The sequence below is a fragment of the Corylus avellana genome, chromosome ca10 (assembly GCF_901000735.1).
Source record: "Corylus avellana chromosome ca10, CavTom2PMs-1.0".
Taxonomy (NCBI): Eukaryota; Viridiplantae; Streptophyta; class Magnoliopsida; order Fagales; family Betulaceae; genus Corylus; species Corylus avellana.
The window spans coordinates 10557264-10577503 of NC_081550.1; positions in this window are offsets into that span (position 1 = coordinate 10557264).

The following is a 20240-nucleotide window of genomic DNA, read 5'->3' on the forward strand; positions in this document are numbered from 1 at the left end:
ACCGGAACCGAGGTACTCGGTTACCAGTTTTTTCCAACCGGAATTGAAACCGGTTTCCCGATTTTCTGGTCCCGGTTTCCTGGCATTTGTTGACACTCCTACTAAATAGTCTCAGATGAGCAAAGTATTACAAGACGCCCAAAGCCAACATATTTAAAATAATTTAAAACCTCAGCTCTTATTAATGACGCAGAAATGTCAAGATTAGAACAACTAAATACTTCTCATAAAACTTTTTCTTCGTTCCTTAAGAGCACTTATTCAAAACAGGATGACATAAAATTTAGGAAAAAATACATTACCTCTCAATGTTTTACTTCTTTTTCAATCTTATCTCTAATGTTTAAAAATTAGCAATGTACTCAAACTAAATTTCTAAAAAATTTAATGTAATCACTCCGTAAATAATTTATGTTTTCTCTTACAAAAAAAAAAAAAAAAAAAAAAAGAGGTGGTCAGAGCCACCCCATGGGCCTTTTGGGGGTGACATGTCTGGCCAGAATGAGGGTGGCGAGCCACCTCTACGATCTATAGGGAAGGTTTGGCCACTCTCAAAGGGTCAAATGGGGGTGGCTGAAACCACCCCCAAACCATTTGGGGGGCCATCATCATTTGGTGAGCTACCCCCCAAGGCCCATCAGGGTGGTTTGGTGTAACACTTCGGATATTTAATACAAAATAATAATAAAATTACATGTGCTTTCCACAAATTTATTTACTTTCGTAAATAAGTTTAAAGGAACCTAACTATAACTCACCAAAATAAATTAATAAAATAATAAACTTGAGAGTTATGATAGAGAATTCAAGTCAACTATTAGGGAGTTAACTAGAAAAACTACACTAAACAAATATTAGAGTTAAAGAACAAATAATGATGTGAGCTACATTACAAAACCTTAATACATATCCGAATACAATTACAACAAAATCTCATCGACAAAGCAACCATCATAACCTTCCACTCTCCTGTAGAGATCTTCATACATCCTTAAGCCTGAAGGGAGACTCTAATCTAGTAACCTTTCTTAATCCAACTAGATTTGGAGGACAACGAATGTCCAACAGGTGGAAGAATGAAGATAACAACAACAACCAGGTAAGTCCACAACTTAGTGAGTAAGATACCTCATCGAGCTCATGTTGAGAGCCTAACATTAAATGCAATATAAACAAAAAGCATTTAAAACATCTGTAAATGTCACATGTTTTGCAATACAATTTAGAAGACATGTTGTCTACATTATTACGCTACTAAAGAAATGAGTTAAATGTTCGGGAGAAATCCTCAAAGCATAATTATAGTGACAACAATTTTCATCACTTAAAATCATAAAACACGAGAATGTGCTAACATTATAAACATAAGATACTTAATCATCATAACTTTCTTCCATATGGTCTATTCGGGCCCTAAACCCTTTCCCGTTCGGGGTTGTGCGTTCTCGAAAGAACCTCTCATACAACACCAGTGCCCCGATGTGCACAACCTAGTGGTCAACATCATCAACCTGATTGGGTTCGACTTCAAGTGAGCCACACTACTAACAATGCCGTAGGTTGTAACCACCATGTGAACATGGCTACACGTGGTTACTCAGTTGGCCTCTTAGATCTAATGGCAAATCATAACATTAACTGGACCATAGGGTCAAGCCCTTATAATGGTAGCCCATCACACTTGGTCAGTTGGTCACGTCATACTAAATACAATATATTCAATTAACATAATAATATTTTGATAAGTATCAAATATTGCATATTTTGACCCCTTTATTTACATTAGTTAATCCTTTAACTGTGTCGTTATTTAATGTTTTGTGTTAGTTTAGTGTTTTTAATGTTTTGTAGGTTGTTGAAGAAAAATTACAGCTTTAAAGGAAAAAATGCAAAGTTTGGAAGAAATCACACTTTGAGAAGACCTAGATAATGTGGTTAAGTTTAACTCAATGAGATGATTAAATCGAAATTTCTCTAATCGGAGTCAAAATCGGAATAGGATTCGTCCAGATTTGTGTCTTTTTATTGCAGAGCGATTTTTACATAATAACCGTCCGAATTAGGAAAATCCTATTTCAAAATGAACTGTAGTATTTTCAGTTAGCTTTCCAATGCCGCTTGAATCACTTCAATCTGATATTTGATCGGAAAGTTATGGTCAAAATACTAAAATGTGTACAAAATCTGATTTTGAATCCAGTCAAATTTTGACTCTTTTCGATTTAATCCTCTCCTTGATTGGGTTAAACTTAACCACATCATCTAGGTCTTCTCAAAGTGTGATTTCTTCCTAAGGGGCTCCAAATATGCAATATTTGGCACTTATCATCTTTCTTTCTTAAATCACAGCAATGTAAACAATAAAGAACGTGAATCAATGTTTGAAAATCTATAGGCTAACGACATGATCATAAGAAATATGAACAAAATGATTTAACAGTTTATATCAATATAGAATGCTCAAAAGAGTTTTCATTTTCCAGTTCCGTAAGTATTCACTTACCTCGACCAATCAGATGATTCCTCAGACATCATAACCTCTTGCATTGTAAACCAACCTACAAGTTAGATATATGCAAAACATAGACTAAGACACATTCAAGATTGTAAATCACACATTAGAAACCCTAAAACAGGTTTCCAAGCAATTTGGATCAATCTGAAAAGTTTTAGGGTAAATCTGGATAGTCTGTAATCAAACCAAATAGTCTAGGATCAATCTTAAGGGGCAGAGATCGATCCTGGCTAGACTGGGATCGATCCTAGTTGGGAGGATCGATCCTGCCCTGGTTAGGATCGATCTTGCCTGACAGGGATTGATCCTGGTGCTTTCCAACACTAGGTTTGAGCCTTTCGAACCTCCCGAGCACATAATCAAACACCCCGAAACGTACTTATATTTTTGAAAACACTTGGAAACATTCACAAACAATTTTAGAGTTTCAAGGTTACACTCTTGATATGAGATTATCAAAAGTTAACCTTGATTACCATGAACCAATCATAAAATATTACGTGTGATTGTGTTGGTTTAAAACATTGTTTGAATAGTTAAATATAAATACGTAACATAAAATACCGACTTTCATAGAACAATGTAAACATAAAATATAAATTGTACTTTTACTTGAAATCATTGTTTAAATCAAGTAATTTATCCAAAATAATTCATCTTATTATAAAAGCGTATTACTAATCACTTAAACAGTGTAGCTACGTAAAAATATGATAAAACTCAAAAATCATAGTATCGCAAAAGGGAAAACCTTCTATCAGGACCAGCTACAAAACACTATTTTTGCAGCATTCAATAGAATACATACATGTCAGCTAGAATCACCTAATAAAATAGTAACAACAACACTGGATCTTTAAATCCAAAGACCAAAAAAAAAAAAAGAAAAAAGAAAAAAAACCCATTTTTTATCTTATTCACCGCCCCTACCCAACGCCCATTCACTGCCAACCACTACCCAACGCGCATTCACCGCCGCCCTTTCTCAAGGTTTGTTCCTTCAAGCAAGGTGGGTTTTCTCTTTTCTATTAGGAATGGGGGTGGTGGCCGATTAGGTGATGGGTTTTCCAATGGGGTAGGTTTGTTTGGTCGTGAATGACGTGGGTGCTTGCAATCGGGTTGTCGGTGGTAGCTTGCAACGGGTGTGAGTTTTCTGTTGGGTGGGTTTTCTCTTATCTGTTTGGAATGGGGGTGGTGGCCGCCTGGTTGATGGGTTTTCCAATTGGGTTCCAATGAGGGTGGGTTTTCTAGGTTGGTTCGGTTTGGGTTCCAGTGGGGGTGGGTTTTCTTGTGGCTCTCCTCTTCTGAACGCTACCGCCGCCGAAGTTCTCCACCGACCACTGCTTGCGATTTGTTGTCCGTTTGGGAACTTTGGATCAGTTTGCATTATTTCAGGTGAGATTATTAAGGGTTGGGGGTAGATCTTAAGCTCAAATCTCACTGTTATGGAAAAATGTCAAGACAAAATCTAAAAGAGAGGAAGAATTGGTTTTCCATTGTCCTGTCCTTGTTCCTGTTCAGTTCAGAAGTTATTCATCCCACAAACGCTAATTTCTAAAATCTACAGATAATTTCAGCGAAGGCTAGACATACGGTTGAGGTGGGTTTTGGTGGATTCCAGTGGCATTTAGTTGGGGTGGAAGTGGTTTAGGCGTTTGTTTGTTGGTTCAGGAGTTGGAATGAAGGAGAAAAGAGGTGGGGTGGGTTTTATTAACAAAATTTGGTGTTTTCATCCTATTTCATGTAGTGTTCTTTGGTGACGTGTCACAATTACATTGGAGGCTGTAAAACTGATGTTTTACAACATAATCGGATAGTGGGGGCTCTCATCGCAAAAAGGTATTAAGGATAAACATTGAGGGTTAAGGTTTTACCTTGAGAAAATTGAAGTGGAGTGTCATCAAATTTTTGGAAGATGTCAAAGAACATCAATTACGGGTCTGTTTTTGAGTTCTAGCAGTGTCCTAGAACTCTGAAGGCCGGGTTTTTAGTGCATGTGGGTTGTAAGAAGGTTAAGAGGGGTTTACATAGGCTTAGGGTTGAGCTTCTAGGGCTTTGGGTGGTCAAATTTAAATTTCTGACGCATTAGGATCGATCCTAAAAAGTGGAGGATTGATCCTAGTGAGATGGGATCAATCCTCCTGTGTGACAACCCGCTTGCTTAAACATGACTATTATTTAAAATTAAAAAAAAAAAAATTTTAAAAAAAAACCCTTATCATGAACAAAGCGAATTGACGCAGTGGCATGGCGATACCGTAGTATGCCATGAACTCATACATTAACCTGATTGACATAATGTATAAGTCTCACAATGATATATGCATCATAACTATGATTCACCAGAGTCCATATTATTGCAGTGGAAACTAAATAACATTATACATAATATAACACATTAGAGCTAACACGTACATTTATGTCAATAAAGTTTACATACAAAATAATGGCTATACAAAAGTATCACATGCGACATGAGCCATATACAAAATATCATATGTCTAAGCATATACATGAATGGTCGACAAAAGAGGACTAACAACTAGTCCGACAAAAGACATTCGGCGCATCATGGCCTCAGACATTAAAGTAGCCCAAATACGTGGCTACATGATCCTTATCTATTGCCTTTGTACCTGCTTCAACAATGTCATTATCTGTGAAGTCGAAACCAAAGTCGCAACCACATAAACTAATAATTGCGTCTGTGTCTCTTTAATAGGTATTGAATTTATTAGTTTTCACAATGAGCCAACCCCTCACTACTACTTACATTTACAATAACTATATTAATATCTATAGCCGACAAAATAAACACTATAGTCTTGAGAGTCATTTGAAATCATACTAAATTAGTTGTGAGAGTATACGTAAAGCCGATCTTCCGCTCTTAGATTATATGCGTATACCAACCCATATAATCTATACGTATTTATATATTGTATAGATTAGCTACACCTATAGACGTGCATTCATTATTTTGGGTGAACACATGTTCATAAGCATATCTAGGCAATAAAACATATGGAAAGTCAATATGCATCGTCTGTCCATAAAAATATACATATGCCCCCCCCCCCCCCCCCCCACACATACACACACATATATGTAAGAGCCCCTACTATCATTTCCATCTTGACAATACCCCTTTTGTAGCCTTTAATTACTATGTGACACATCATCAATTTAAGAAAAATTCAAAAAATAAAAGTGAGAACAATCACACCAAATCAGAGAAAAAAAAAAACTCGTAGCCGACAAGACCCACGCGGGTCCGGAGAGACTCATGCCGGACCCACAGGTCTGGCCGGCGGTGAACACCTTAAACCCCGCCAGCCGTGACCTGCTTCAAAACCCGTTTCTAATGCCTCAAAACCTATTTCTAATGCCCCACAACCCGTTTCTAATGCCCCAAAACCCGATTCTAATGCCTTGAAACCCATTTCTAATACCTCAAAACTCATTTTTGGATTTAAAACTAAAACCTAGAGGTGGAAGCTAACCCTTTAGGGATTTTATCACCCTAAAATTTAGTGTATTTTTCTCCAACTTATTTTTGTGCACTTTTTATATTTTTGCTTATGTGTCTGTTATTGATTAGGGGCTGTAAAAGGGGTTTACTCTGCTTTTTACACTGCTAAACAAAACATCTGAACTTCTTAAAACAAGAAGTCAAATATAAGAAAATTGCTGAACAACTTTCTAATAAACTGTTACAATAAAAAATTAATGCTTTTAATACCGTACTTATTGATACTGTCTGTTTTGATCTTCCTACTGCTTTTTGGCATAGGAAAAGACACATTGTTTCTCTACCTTATATTAAAAAAAAATTTGAGAATAAAATTCCTACTAAAGCTAGGCCTATTCAAATGAATGCTGAAACTTTAGAATTTTGTCAAAAAGAAATTGTTGATTTACCTTGCTGAAGGTATCATTCGTAAAAGCAAGTCTCCTTGGTCTTGTGCTACTTTTTATGTTATGACAAATGTTGAACTAGAAAGAGGTACCCCTAGGTTAGTAATTAATTACAAGCCTATCAATCATGTGTTAGAATGAATTAGATATCCTATCCCTAATAGGAAGGACCTGGCTAGTCGTCTTAGCGAGGCACTAGTCTTCTCTAAATTTGATATGAAGTCTGGATTTTAGCAGATTCAGATTGATGATAAAGATAGGTATAAAACTGCTTTTACCACTCATTTTGGTCATTATGAGTGGAATGTTATGCCTTTTGGATTAATGAATGCTCCTAGTGAGTTCCAAAATATTATGAATGATATCCTGAACCCTTTCAGTCATTTTACTATCATTTACATTGATAATGTTTTGATCTACTCCAAATCCATTGATGAACACTGAAAATATTTGAATTCGTTTCTAGACACCATTAAACATAATGGACTTGTGATTTCTACTAAGAAGATTAAACTTTGCCAGACCAAGATTAGATTCCTTGGTTTTGATATCTCATTATGGACAAATCCGTCCCATTGATAGAGCTATTCAATTTGCTAACAAATTTCCTAATGTTATCATTGATAAATCTCAACTTCAGAGATTTCTTGGGTCATTAAATTATATTGCTGACTCTTACAAAGACCTCAGAAAATATTGTAAGCCATTATTTGATAGGTTGCAAAATAATCTTCCTCCCTGGACTGATATTCACACCTCATTAGTTGAAGAAATTAAAACTCATGTTAAAACTCAACCCTGCTTAGGTATTCCTTCAGATAATGCTTTTAAAATTGTTAAAACTGATGCCTCTGAAATTGGTTACGGGGGTATTCTAAAACAAGTTGTTTTACCAAGATCTCCTGAACAAATAGTTCGATTTCATTCTGGATCCTGGGATAATGCGCAAATTAATTATAGTACTATTAAGAAAGAAATTATTTCTGTTGTATTATGCATTACTAAATTCCAATCTAATTTATTAAATTAAAAATTCTTGTTGCGTATTGATTGTAAATCTACAAAATATATTTTGAAAAATGATGTTGAAAACATTGCATCAAAACAAATATTTGCTAGATGGCAAGCTATTTTAAGTGTTTTTGATTTTGACATTGAATATATTAAAGGTATTAACAATTCCATCCTAAACTTTCTCACTCATGAATTTCTGCAGTGCCAACATGACAAGCAAAAAGGACAAGGAGAAGAAGATCACTAATGCTCTGGTCTCAAAACCAGAGTCATTCCCTACTGCTTCACCTGTTACTATTGCTAACAGATTTTCGGCTTTTAGCCCTGAATCCCCTGTTACTTATTCCAGTGCTCTTGTTTCTACTCATGATCCCTTTATTGTTTCTCCTCAGAAACCCAAAGCCCCATTTGTTAAATATGAACAAGCATCTGCTTATGTTCGCCTTCCTTACTTCTAGCACCTGTTTCACATTGAAATAAATTGTGCTTCGATTAAAGAACCATCTAAATTAGCACTTTCTTTTTTCCCTCCTCGATTTCATTGGATTCCTAAACATCCTCTGAAAGATCTCCCTTTTATACTAATATTTTGTTATAGACTAGTTCTGTCCATTTTAAACCTATTTTTTATAAAACTGATTCCACAAAACTTCTTTACCATAGTGTTTATTTTGATAGAGTGATTTCTGAAAAAGATTTGGGTGACCACCCTTCTAAACCCAGAAAACTCTCTAATGTTGATATCCCTTTCTGCTATTATGACTATATTGAGGCTTGGTTTAAGTTCATGTTATTCCAAACTCCCAAATTTGATCACTCCTGGTTTGTTAATTTTGACAAACAATTTGAAGGAATATTGCCTCTTTGGTTCTCAAAATGGTGGGATAGATTTGGGCCTACTTCTGAAATCTTCCCTCTCAAACTTATTGAAGCCTTTGAATCCTTCAAAACTCATTACAAGTTAGATGCCCATGGTGCAAAGTTTTCTCCTGTGCAGCATTTTGTAGAAAAATACAAGATTCCTTGGATCTTGAAATGGTAGTATCTTAAAAATGGTGACACCATAGATCGTCATTGGTATGTTAAATGGTGGGATAAGTTTCCACCAACTATTCTTATTGCCGAAACTGTTGACAAAGAGTTTACTCAAAAGGCAACTAAGCTAACACTGCCTGCTTCGGTTTCTCCTGTTGCTGCTAAATTAGTAACTCTAGATGCTTTCTTACCTCCTCTTGAGCCTAAGAAATCTGATAAAACTGCTAATGCTACTACTTCCTCAAGTTCTTCTAAGAATAAGATGGAAATGTTGAAATTATTCATGAAGTCCTTGGACGAAAGTAATAGTGATGAGGAATCCCAAGCTTCCTCTAAAGCCTCTGTTAATCCTGATCTTGCTCTGTTTGGACATGACCCAATTGCTGACCTCGACGATGTTCCTAACTTGGATGACCTTTGATCATATGCATACAGTGTTTGCATTATTGCCCTGCTGCTACTACTTAAAGCACACATGTCTACAATCTATCTGAATGCTCCTGATGCATCACATGCATACTGTTTTATCATGCTACGATTTTGATAAGGTCACATGGCTACAATATTATTGCTGAAGACATTATTGCTCTTGCTGGATTCTGATAAAGGTCACATGGCTACAATATTATTACTAAAGACATTATTGCTCCTGTTGGATTATTGCTGAGACATTATTGCTCCTGTTGCATACTGTTCTGCCCTGCTACGAATCTGATGGATCACATGCTGCTCTACTGTTTAATTTTCTAGTGTATTTTATTTTCCTTGTATTATTTCCTACGGGAGTTCGGCCTATAAAAAGGATCAGACCCCTTGTTAAAAGGCAGAAGCCTTTAGACTAGTTCTTGTACTTCTCAGTAACCCCTACATTCTCTACTACCCTTATCTTCTCTACTTCCCACTCCATACTCTGGTTGAGTTATTTCCTATCCTGATAATACTTCTGTAAGTGTTCTTTGCTGCTGTAATAATAATTTTGCAATTATTAAATTTTGTGCTTATTACTCCGTTATTCGCTCGAATTTCGCACTTACTCTTAATTCTTTTATATTACATTCCTGCAAGGTGGATTACCGCCTGATTACTCTACCCCTTTCATTTTAAATTTATTAATTATGCATATTTTCCATTCATTAATATTAATTTTAATTTTTAATTTTTCATTAATATCTGTTTATTAATGCATTTTATTTGTTGTGCTTCCTCTTCCATCCATGGTATATATATTTGTGTCCATTTGATAGTTCAAATTCTCAGGGTTGGTTGCTAGAAGTGGAAGGAATCACATGAAACTCTTTGTGCATATACACAATGATACGTTACATTCTTTTGTGAAGAAAAAAAAGTAATAAAGTGGTTAAGCTCAATTGTTTGAAAAATATTATAGTTACAAATACAACATAGTAGACGCATACTAACATTACATAAAATAAAATAATTAAAAAGAAAAAAAGTGTTCGGTTAAGGCATGTATTAAATAGAATAAGTTAAACAAAAAAAAAAAAGGGAAAAACATCACCAAATATATATATGTGTGTGTGTGTGTGTGTGTGTGTGTGACCGACAAAATTCAAACACGAAATCAAAAGTTCTATAACAAAAACTAAAGACACGACAAAAAGAAGGAAAAAGCAAAAACTAAAAGTATGATGAAATAGACAAGTAATAAAGACAACTTTTTTTTTTTTTTTTTTTTTCATTTGGCCCTTCGGGGTGCCATGGAGATGGTTCGGCCACCCCCAAACATAGCCCTTGGGGATGGCTGAGCCACCCACAAAGACCAAACCCTCAATTTTAATTTTTTTTTTTTTTCATTTGGCCAAGGGCTATGGGGGTGGTTCGGCCACCCCCAAAGGCCAAATCCCAAATTTTATTTTATTTTTATTTTATTTTATTTGGCCCTTGTGGGTGGCCGGCCACCCCTTATGAGGTGGTTCGGCCATCCCAAATCTAATTTTTTGTTTTTTTGTTTTTTTTTTAATTTGACGTGGCACTCAAAAACACAAGTACCACGCCAAGTGTCGCATTGAAACCACATGTACTAGTCCATGTGTACGGGTGACGTAGAGCTCTGTCAAAAAAACTAACAGAATCTTGACGGAAGTGCCGAGTTTATTTGCTTACCATAAATACCATTAGTGACATTTGTGAAAACCGATGTGGCTATTTGATTTTGGCGTAAAGCATAGGTACTGGAAATGCATTTAATCCTTTCTTTTTAACTACGTGTGTCAAAAGCCTAACGTTTTATCAATTTTGCAAATTGCTCTTGATGAGATGTGTGTGTGGTACGAGTGTAATGTGATATGCATGAGGAAATGTATAAGAGGAATTTTAAATAAAAAGGAACTTCGGGAACTATGAATTTTATGGGGAACCCAAAAGGCTAACTATAAAATTAATATTGAATGGTGGACCGGATAAAATCAAATCTTTGACTCTCGGTCTCTCTCTCTCTCAACTACTTTCAATTTTATTTTTAATTATGTGTGTCAGAAGCCTAATGTTTGATCGATTATGCAAATTGCTCTTGATGAGATGTGTGTGTGTGGTACGAGTGTGATGTGATATGCTAAAAAATACATTTTTAAAGTAATATTATGCTTTTATCATACAATTTTTTGATAATGTTGACGTGGAATTCAAAATCAACTTTTGTATCTCTCTTATTTTAGTTAACAATGATTAATTTGAAATGCCACATCAACCTTGTTGCCTAAATTACAAATTGCTCAATGTTGTGTCAAAGTGAACTATAGGACCCTAAAATATGCAAAAAATAATAATATAATTTAGCCCATGTAGTCAAATTTCATTAAAATATTTGAATACAAATTATAATACTATTAGAAATTATATTTTTATCTTACAATGTTAACATGTCAATCTCAATCAACCCTTTGATCATTCATTCTAAAAAAAAAAAAAAAAAGGGGGTCGATTATAACTACAACATCAATATTATGTAATTATTCTCAAATAAAATATCTCTTGAGGACCATACACACCCATGGAGCTTATTCCTATTAGTATCTCTTTTTTTATTTGGAAGAAAGAACATGGGTATTTCCGTGTCTTGGCGATCAAGTTCTTTTTTTATGAAAGAACATGTTTCGATGAAAGGTGGACCGAATTGTGTTTTCCTGTTAGAATTTTTGTGAAATTCAAGAAACCATTGCGAAATTTTGCTGTAAGTTTTGGGGGACTGAGTCTCTAATCTACGGTCAGAACGGTGCAACACTGCAACATTGAAGTTTTGTGGCGTGTATCAGTGTGTTTGAGTCGGGAGAGGCTGGTTTTAAAGAGCTGATTGAATTTCGGAAGAAACCATTGTGAAATTCAAGAAAACATTGTGAAATTTTGTTATTAGTTTTGGGGACTGTAAGCTTCTAAGCTACGGTCAGATCGGTGCAATATTGCAACATCAAGGTTTTGTGGCGTATGTCAGTGTGTTTGAGTGGGGAGAGGCTGGTTTTATAGAGCTGATTGAATTTCGTAAGAAACCATTGTGAAATTCAAGAAACCATTGCGAAATTTTGTTGTTAGTTTTGGGGGACTGTGAGTCTCTGAGCTACGGTCAAATCGATGCAACATTGCAATGTTGAGGTTTTATGGCTTGTGTCAGTGTGTTTGAGTGAGGAGATGTTGGTTTTATAGAGCTGATTGAATTTCGCAAGAAACTATTGTGAAATTTTACTATTAGTTTTGGGAACTATGAATCTCTAAGCTACAGTTATATCAGTGCAACACTGCAACGTTGAAGTTTTGAGGTGTGTGCTAGTGTGTTCGAGTGGGGAGAGGCTGGTTTTATAGAGCTGATTGAATTTTGTATGAAACCATTGCGAAAATTTGCTGTTAGTTTTGAGAGACTGTGAGTCTCTGAGCTATGGTCAAATTAGTGCAATACTGCAACGTCAAGGTTTTGTGGCGTGTGTCAGTGTGTTTGAGTGGGGAGAGGCTAGTTTTATAAAGCAAATTGAATTTCGCAAGAAACCATTGCAAAATTCAAAAAATCATTGCAAAATTTTACTGTTAGTTTGGGGGACTATAGTCTCTGAGTTATGGTCAGATTGGTGCAACACTGCAACGTCGAGGTTTTGTGGCATGTGTCAGTGTGTTTGAGTGGGGAGAGGCTGGTTTTATAGAGCTGATTGAATTTCGCAAGAAACCATTACAAAATTTTGCTGCTAGTTTTGGAGGACTGTGAGTCTCTGAGCTACAGTCAGATCGATGCAACACTACAACGTCGAGTTTTTGTTGTGTGTGTCAGTGTGTTTGAGTGGGAAGATGCTGGTTTTATAGAGCTAATTGAATTTCACAAGAAACCATTGTAAAATTCAACAAACCATTGTGAAATTTTGCTGTTAGTTTTGGGGGACTGTGAGCCTTTAAGTTACGGTCAAATCGGTGCAACACTACAACGTCGAGGTTTTGTGGCGTGTGTTAGTGTGTTTGAGTAGGAAGAGGCTGATTTTATAGAGTTGATTGGATTTCACAAGAAACCATTGCAAATTTTGCTGTTAATTTTGGGGGACAGTGAGTCTCTGAGCTACGGTCAGATCAGTGCAACATTGTAACGTCGAGGTTTTGTGGCGTGTTTTAGTGTGTTTGAGTGGGGAGAGGCTAGTTTTATAGAGCTGATTGAATTTTGCAAGAAACCATTTCAAAATTTTGCTATTAGTTTTGGGGGATTGTGAGTCTCTGAGCTACGGTCAGATCGGTGCAACACTACAACATCGAGGTTTTGTGGCATTTGTCAATGTGTTTGAGTGGGGAGATGATGAAACCCCCAGGGACTAACATGAAAATAAGCTAGAAACCTTTACTCTTTTTGGGTAGGAGAGACCATAAACTCTAATTAGGGTTGGAGGAAAACCACAATGTTATTAATCCTTCGATGAAAATAAACTACAGCTATGATCCCCTATTTATAAGATAAAGAATCCAAGTAAAAGAAGGACTAGAAAGACTAATTAATAAAGGACTCTAACATAAACTAGGACTCAGACTTGTACTTGGAATATAGACTCCTTATTGTACTAGTAGACCTTTTCAACCTTCAATGGCCATGTGAGACTCAACTAATCCTTCCTTATTGGTAATCTCCTCGATGATCATGTTTTTGATGTTTGGTAGAAGAGTCCTCTTGGACCTACGTGGCATCGGTGGCATCGGTTCTCCATCATTTGCCCACTTGAAGTGGAACCTTGTTCGTAAGGTTGATGAATGGGAATTGCTGCTGAAGTTGCTCTGTATCTTTCCATGTAGTGTCTTCAGGAGAAAGGAATTTCCATTGTACCAATGCTTCGGTGACAAATTTTGCTCCACGTTTGACCCAACAAAAATCTAAGATATGGAGGGGTTTAATGACTCGGCTGTTTGTTTCAGAAAATGGTGGAAGAGAAGCTAAACTTGCACCTGCATCTCCAATCTTCTTCTTCAAGAGTGATACATCAAATACCGGGTGCACCTTTGATTCTACAGGCAACGCAAGACGATACGCCACCGCACCCACCTGTTCCACAATCTGGAATGGCCCAAAATATATGCTTGCCAACTTCTGGAATGCTTGTTTGAGCACGCTACTTTGCCGGTAAGGTTGTAGCTTTAGATAAACCCACTCACTGATGTGGAATTGAACCTCCCTATGTTTGGCATCCGCATATTGCTTCATTCGGTTATTCGCCTAATGTAAGTGCTTCTTGAGGTTGTTTAACAGCTTATCCCGAGTAAGTAAGTTTTGATCTACCTCGCTAATTAGAGAAGATCCATTGAAATAATTGACCAAACAGGGTGGCAAATGCCCATATAGTGCTTTGAAAGGGGAGGTGCCGGTTGTCCGATGGTACGTGGTGTTATACCAATATTCCGCCCATGCTAAAAATGACTCCCATTGTTTATGATGTTGATTAGCGAAACATCAGAGGTATTGTTCGAGGTAGCGATTAATGACTTTTGTTTGGCCATCAATTTAGGGATGATATGCTGAACTAGTCTTCAACTCTGTCCCATGCAACTTGAAGAATTTGCACCAAAATGAACTGAAGAATATGGGATCCCGATCACTAACAATGGACTGAGGAATGCCGTGCAACTTCACAATGCCCATGATAAATACTTCTGCAATTTTTTTAGCTAAGTATGGATGGCTCAACGCAAAAAAATGGGCATACTTGGTTAATCGATCAACCACCACTAATATAGAATTTTTCTCTGCAGACACTGGTAACCCATCAATAAAATCAAGACTAATGTCTTCCCATACCTGTGTTGGGATGGGCAAGGGTTGTAGAAGACCCGCTGGGGATTTGGCGTCATGCTTGTTTCGTTGGCATATGTCACAAGCTGACACATAATTTTTTACATCACTCCTCATTGATTCCCAATAAAAGTTTTGGGCTAATCGCTTCATGGTGCGTAAAACACCCAAGTGCTCAGCCATTTTGGATGCATGGAATTCTTGAAAGAGGCGCTATTTGAGAGGTGATGTAAGGGGGATCATGAACCTCCCTTTAAGAAGTAGTAATCATTCATGGATAGTGAATTTAGCCATGCTGTTGGGCTGTTTTTGTACTCGTTCATGGCGCTCTAGCATGTATAGGTCTATCGCATTCTCCTTCTTTACATCATCCAATATACTGAATTGTGGAGTTGAAAACCCATTTACCGAGATTTCAGTTAATGAATGTAACACTGAACTATCCCTACGACGAGAAAGAGAGTCAGTTGTTGCATTGGTTTTTCTAGGGCGATAAATTATCTCATACTCGTAGCCCACTAATTTGGATACCTATTTTTGTTGTTCTAGTGTGACTTCATGTTGCTCTAGTAAATATTTCAAACTCCTCTGATCAGTTTCGATTTGAAACTTCTGTCCCAATAAGTATGGTCACCAAGTTTTGATTGCTTCCAAAATCACCAGCATCTCCTTGGCGTAGATGGACAAATTTTTTTTTGGTTGGTCCTAGAGATTTGCTTAGGAACTCAATTGGTCGCCCCTTTTGTCCCAATATTGCTCCAATCCCATAATCTGATGCATCCGTCTCAACAACAAAAGTTGCTGAAAAATCTGGTAATGCTAACACTGGTGTTGAAACCATATCTCGTTTTAGTTCTTCAAAAGCCTCCTCTACCTTTGGGTTCCACACAAAGTTTCATTTTTTAAGAAGATCCGTCATAGGTCCAACTATGGTTCCATAGTTCCGCACAAACTTGCGGTAATATCCCGTGAGGCCTAAAAAACCTCTAAGCTCCGTAACTGTTTTTGGTTTTGGCCAAGATTGCATTGCTTCTGTTTTTCAGTTATCTACCCTCACTCCTTCATGGGAGACAATGTGTCCCAAGTATTCCATCTCTCATGCCCTAAACACACACTTTGATGGTTTAACAAAAAACTTGTGTTTACTTAGAATCTCAAAGACTACTTTAAGATGATTTAGATGTTCCTCCCACGTCCTGCTATAGACCAATATATCGTCAAAAAAATACCAACAAAAACTTCTGTAGGTATGATCTCAAGATTTCATTCATAACTGCCTGAAACGTAGAAGGTGCGTTCCAAAGCCCAAATGGCATAACCAAATTATTCATGGTGCCCACTATGGGTTCGGAAGGCAGTTTTATGAATATCTTCAGGATGTAGTCGGATCTGATGATACCCTGCCCGTAGATCAAGTTTGGTAAAGTACCTAGCTCGGTGCAATTCATCTAATGTATCATCCACCATGGGAATTGGGAATCGGTCTTTAATAGAGACCATATTTAAGGCTCAATAGTCCGTGAAGAATCGCCATGATCTGTCTTTCTTTTTAACTAGCAATATTGGTGATGAGAACGGACTTGTGCTTGGTTGTATAAGTCCAGCAGTTAGCATCTCTGCCACTTGGCGTTCAATCTCATTTTTTGAAAGTGAGCATATCGGTAAGGTCTCACATTTATAGGGGTTGTGCCATATTGCAATGGAATGTGGTGATCAAACTTCCTTGAAGGTGGAAGGCCCTTTGGTTCCTCCATAACATGGATGGAATCTTGTAGCAAATTTTGAATTTCTTTGGGTACTGCTATTGGATCATTCTTCGCGGCCAGCTTTGGAATTAAAGCAACAAATTCTCCACTCCCTTGTACTTCTTTTTCAAGAGTTTGGATTACTACTTCTCTTGTAGGTACTAATGAGTGTGTCGTGATACAGTAATGTTGGCCTCCTAATTGAAAAGCCATGGCCATCTCCTTCCAATTACACTCAACTGGTCCCAATTGCTCGAGCCATTAAATGCCCAAGACCACATCTAGACCATTTAGGGGTAACGAAAATAGTGTGGTAGTAAAGCTGAAATCTTGTATAGATAGTTACGTTATCATACCTCTCCTTGCACATCAACCGTTCCCCATTAGCTACCTTGACTGGAAATTCATCAATGGGCATCACTGCTAAGTGAAGAGCTTAGGCTATTTTTTGATCCACAAATTATGGGTTGACCCGCTGTCAATAAGAATAATCAAGTCCCTTTTCCCACAGTTGCTTTTACTCGCATGGTTCTCGGCCCTGTGCACCCAGCCACTGGATGCAACAAAATCAAGGGCTCTGCTCTTCTTCTTCCTAATATTGCTGCCCACCCCCCCCCAATCTTCATCATCATCCATAAGGCTCTCTTGTGTCAATGCCTCTATGAAAAAAGCTTGGGGCACTTGGCATCTATGTCCCAAAATGAACTTCTCATTGCAATTGAAGCAAAGTCCCTTCTCTCTTCTCTTTTGCATCTCCTCCCAATATAACCTCTTCGTTGGGCCTGTTAGCATTGAACGTGCCTAAGTAGGAGTTGTCTTTAGCGCTTGGAAGGGTCTAGAATTCTGATTTTGCCATGATCCCTCACCATGTGGATTTTTTCGCTGTCTATTGTCATTATCATCCTTCATACGAACGAGCTTTATTGCCTCGTGAAGAGTATGCGGCTTGAACATCCGCACTCCCGCTCTAATCTTTTCCTTCACTCTGCCAAGAAAGGTTCCTACAAGTGCTTTTTTAGGCCATCCAGTTACGCGATTTGCAAGTCTTTCGAACTCACGTTGATATTCTCTCAACGTTCCGTGTTGTTGGATTCCGAAGAGTGCCTCATCATAATCTTCTATTTCGGTAGGCCCAAAATGAATTATTAGTTCCTTCTCGAATACTCTCCATGTGACTGCAATGATCTTCTCCAGATATACCTTCTTCATCCATTGCCACCATTGGTTGGCTTCCCATTATAAGTGAAGGGCGGCCAATGTCACCCTCCTCGGGTGTTCGTTGGTAGTCGAAATATTGCACTACCCGATCTAACCAAATTGTGGGATCATCCCCCGAATAGCGAGGAAAATCCATCTTGGTCGGGCGCGGTGTAGTTGGATGGATCTCGCCACCGATAACCTTGGGCCCATGCGAGTGGCTAGATTTCCCCACATGCGATGATGATGACTCCTCATGGTTGTGCTTCACTACGGCGGACTATTGCTGGGAGAAAAAGTCCTTAAGCTCCTGGAAGGATGTTTGCAATTTCGACTCTGTGACCAGATTTTGAATTCCTTCTTTCAACTCTAGGATCTCGGCTTCAAGTTTTTCGATACAATCTTTATTGGTCGCCATGGTTCTAATACCAAGTCGATGAAACCCCCAGGGACTAACAGGAAAATAAGCTAGAAACCTTAACTCCTTTCGGTAGGAGAGACCACAAACTCCAATTAGGAATAGAGCAAAACCACAATTAATCTTTTGATGAAAATAAACTACAACTTTGATCCCTTATTTATAAGATAAGGAATCCAAGTAAAAGAATAAGTAGAAAGACTAATTAATAAATGACTCCAACATAAACTAGGACTCAAACTTGTACTTGGAATATAGATTCCTTATTGTACTAGTAGACCTTCTCAACCGTCAATGGCTACATGAGACTCAACTAATCCTTCCTTACCGGTAATCTCCTCGATGAGCATGTATTTGGTGTTTGGTAGAGGAGTCCTCTTGGACATACGTGGCATCAATGGCATCGGTTCTCCATCAGGAGAGGCTGGTTTTATAGAGCTGATAGAACACGACTATCCTCCTTGTGGCATGTGTCAGTGTGTATGTTTTTTTCGCATGGAATGAACTGCACATTTGATATCCTCCTTTTAAGATTGTTAAGGATAGCATTGTGAATTTTAAAAAATTGTTTATTCAGCATCAAATACTTTTTTAAAAAATATATTTTGTATTGCTTAATGTTTAGTGCAATTGAAAATAATACTCAACAAAACAAAACAAAACATTTTCTATTTGACTGAAATTTTTTTTTTTTTAATTCTTATAAAATAGTTTCTCTTTTTAAAGATCGTAATCCATTTTTTTTGAGTTTGAGTCTTTCACTCTCAATTTGTTTGAGTATGCCAAACCACCTCCATCCGAACACCATCGAGCCACTAATACAACACGCATGAACTCCGAGGAACTACCATTAGAACTCATTTTGACCATTGCTGGATTACGGCTGAAACTCAAACCTTTTTTTTTTTTTTTATTAGTGTATGTTGCGAAGAAATTTAATTGTATCAGAGAATGGGGGTGCGTAGCTTAGAGAAATTACACAAAAAAACATCTTTTTGAAGGCTTGAAGATAAGATTCAAATACACTCTACAATAGTTTATTTTATATATATATATATATATATATATATAAGAAACTATTGTAAAGTGTATTTGAATATGAAAACAAAAATTAGCTTGAATTCTTAAAAAAAAAAAAAAAAAAATACACATGCTTATCGAACTACCACCTCATTTGTGACATTGTCAAATGCCCCCTTAAATGATCAATTGTATCAATATAACTATCATTATTGTAGTTATTATTAATCTTTCTAAAAATTTCAAAAATGTATCACAGATGACAAAAAATATCTATACAATTTTTTTTCAAATCTTAAATTATATTAAAAAACAAAAAAAATGAAAGAAAAAAAAAATTAGACTCAAAAAGTAAAATAGTATGGTTTTCTTACAAAAAGTCAAAATAAATCTTAAAGGTCTCAGAAAAATAAAAATAAAAAAACAAGACCACCAGTTTTTCTTTCATAATTTTCTTTTTTTTTTTTTTTCGAATTTAGCATTATATTTTAGTTCTTATTTTTAAAAAAAGAAAAAAAAGAAAAGGGTTATATATCTTATAAGAGAAGTGCTTAAAAAAAGAAAAAAAAGAAAAGGGTTATATATCTTATAAGAGAAGTGCTAGAGAGCCAAAATTTTTTCCTAAATATTGGTTCCCACTGACGTGGGTAAGTGGGTTTATTTTTTATTAAAAAAAATAAAAAATAAAAAATAAAAACTTAACTGAAGCTTACTAAAAACTGCAACCCCGTCAGTTGAGAACCAATATTCGGGAAAAAGTTTTGGCTCACTAGCACTTCTTATCTTATAAATCCCTAAGTCAACGCGCCAAAACAGAAAATCCCTGAACTTTTTTTTTTTTGTCAAATTTTTACTCACTGGGTCAATAGAAAAGCAAATTAACTCCGACCGTTACATTTTCTCCCAAATGTTTAACATCCGATAGTCCCAACTAAACGCACCATTTTGACACATCAGCAAATTAATTTTTTATTAACTTAATTTTAAAATTAAATCTTTTTTTTTTTAAAGGCTGACATAACCTCAGGTGGCATGAAACCACCAATACCTTTAAAATCTATATATATATATATATATATATATATATATATATAAAAGATTTAATTTTTAATTTAAATT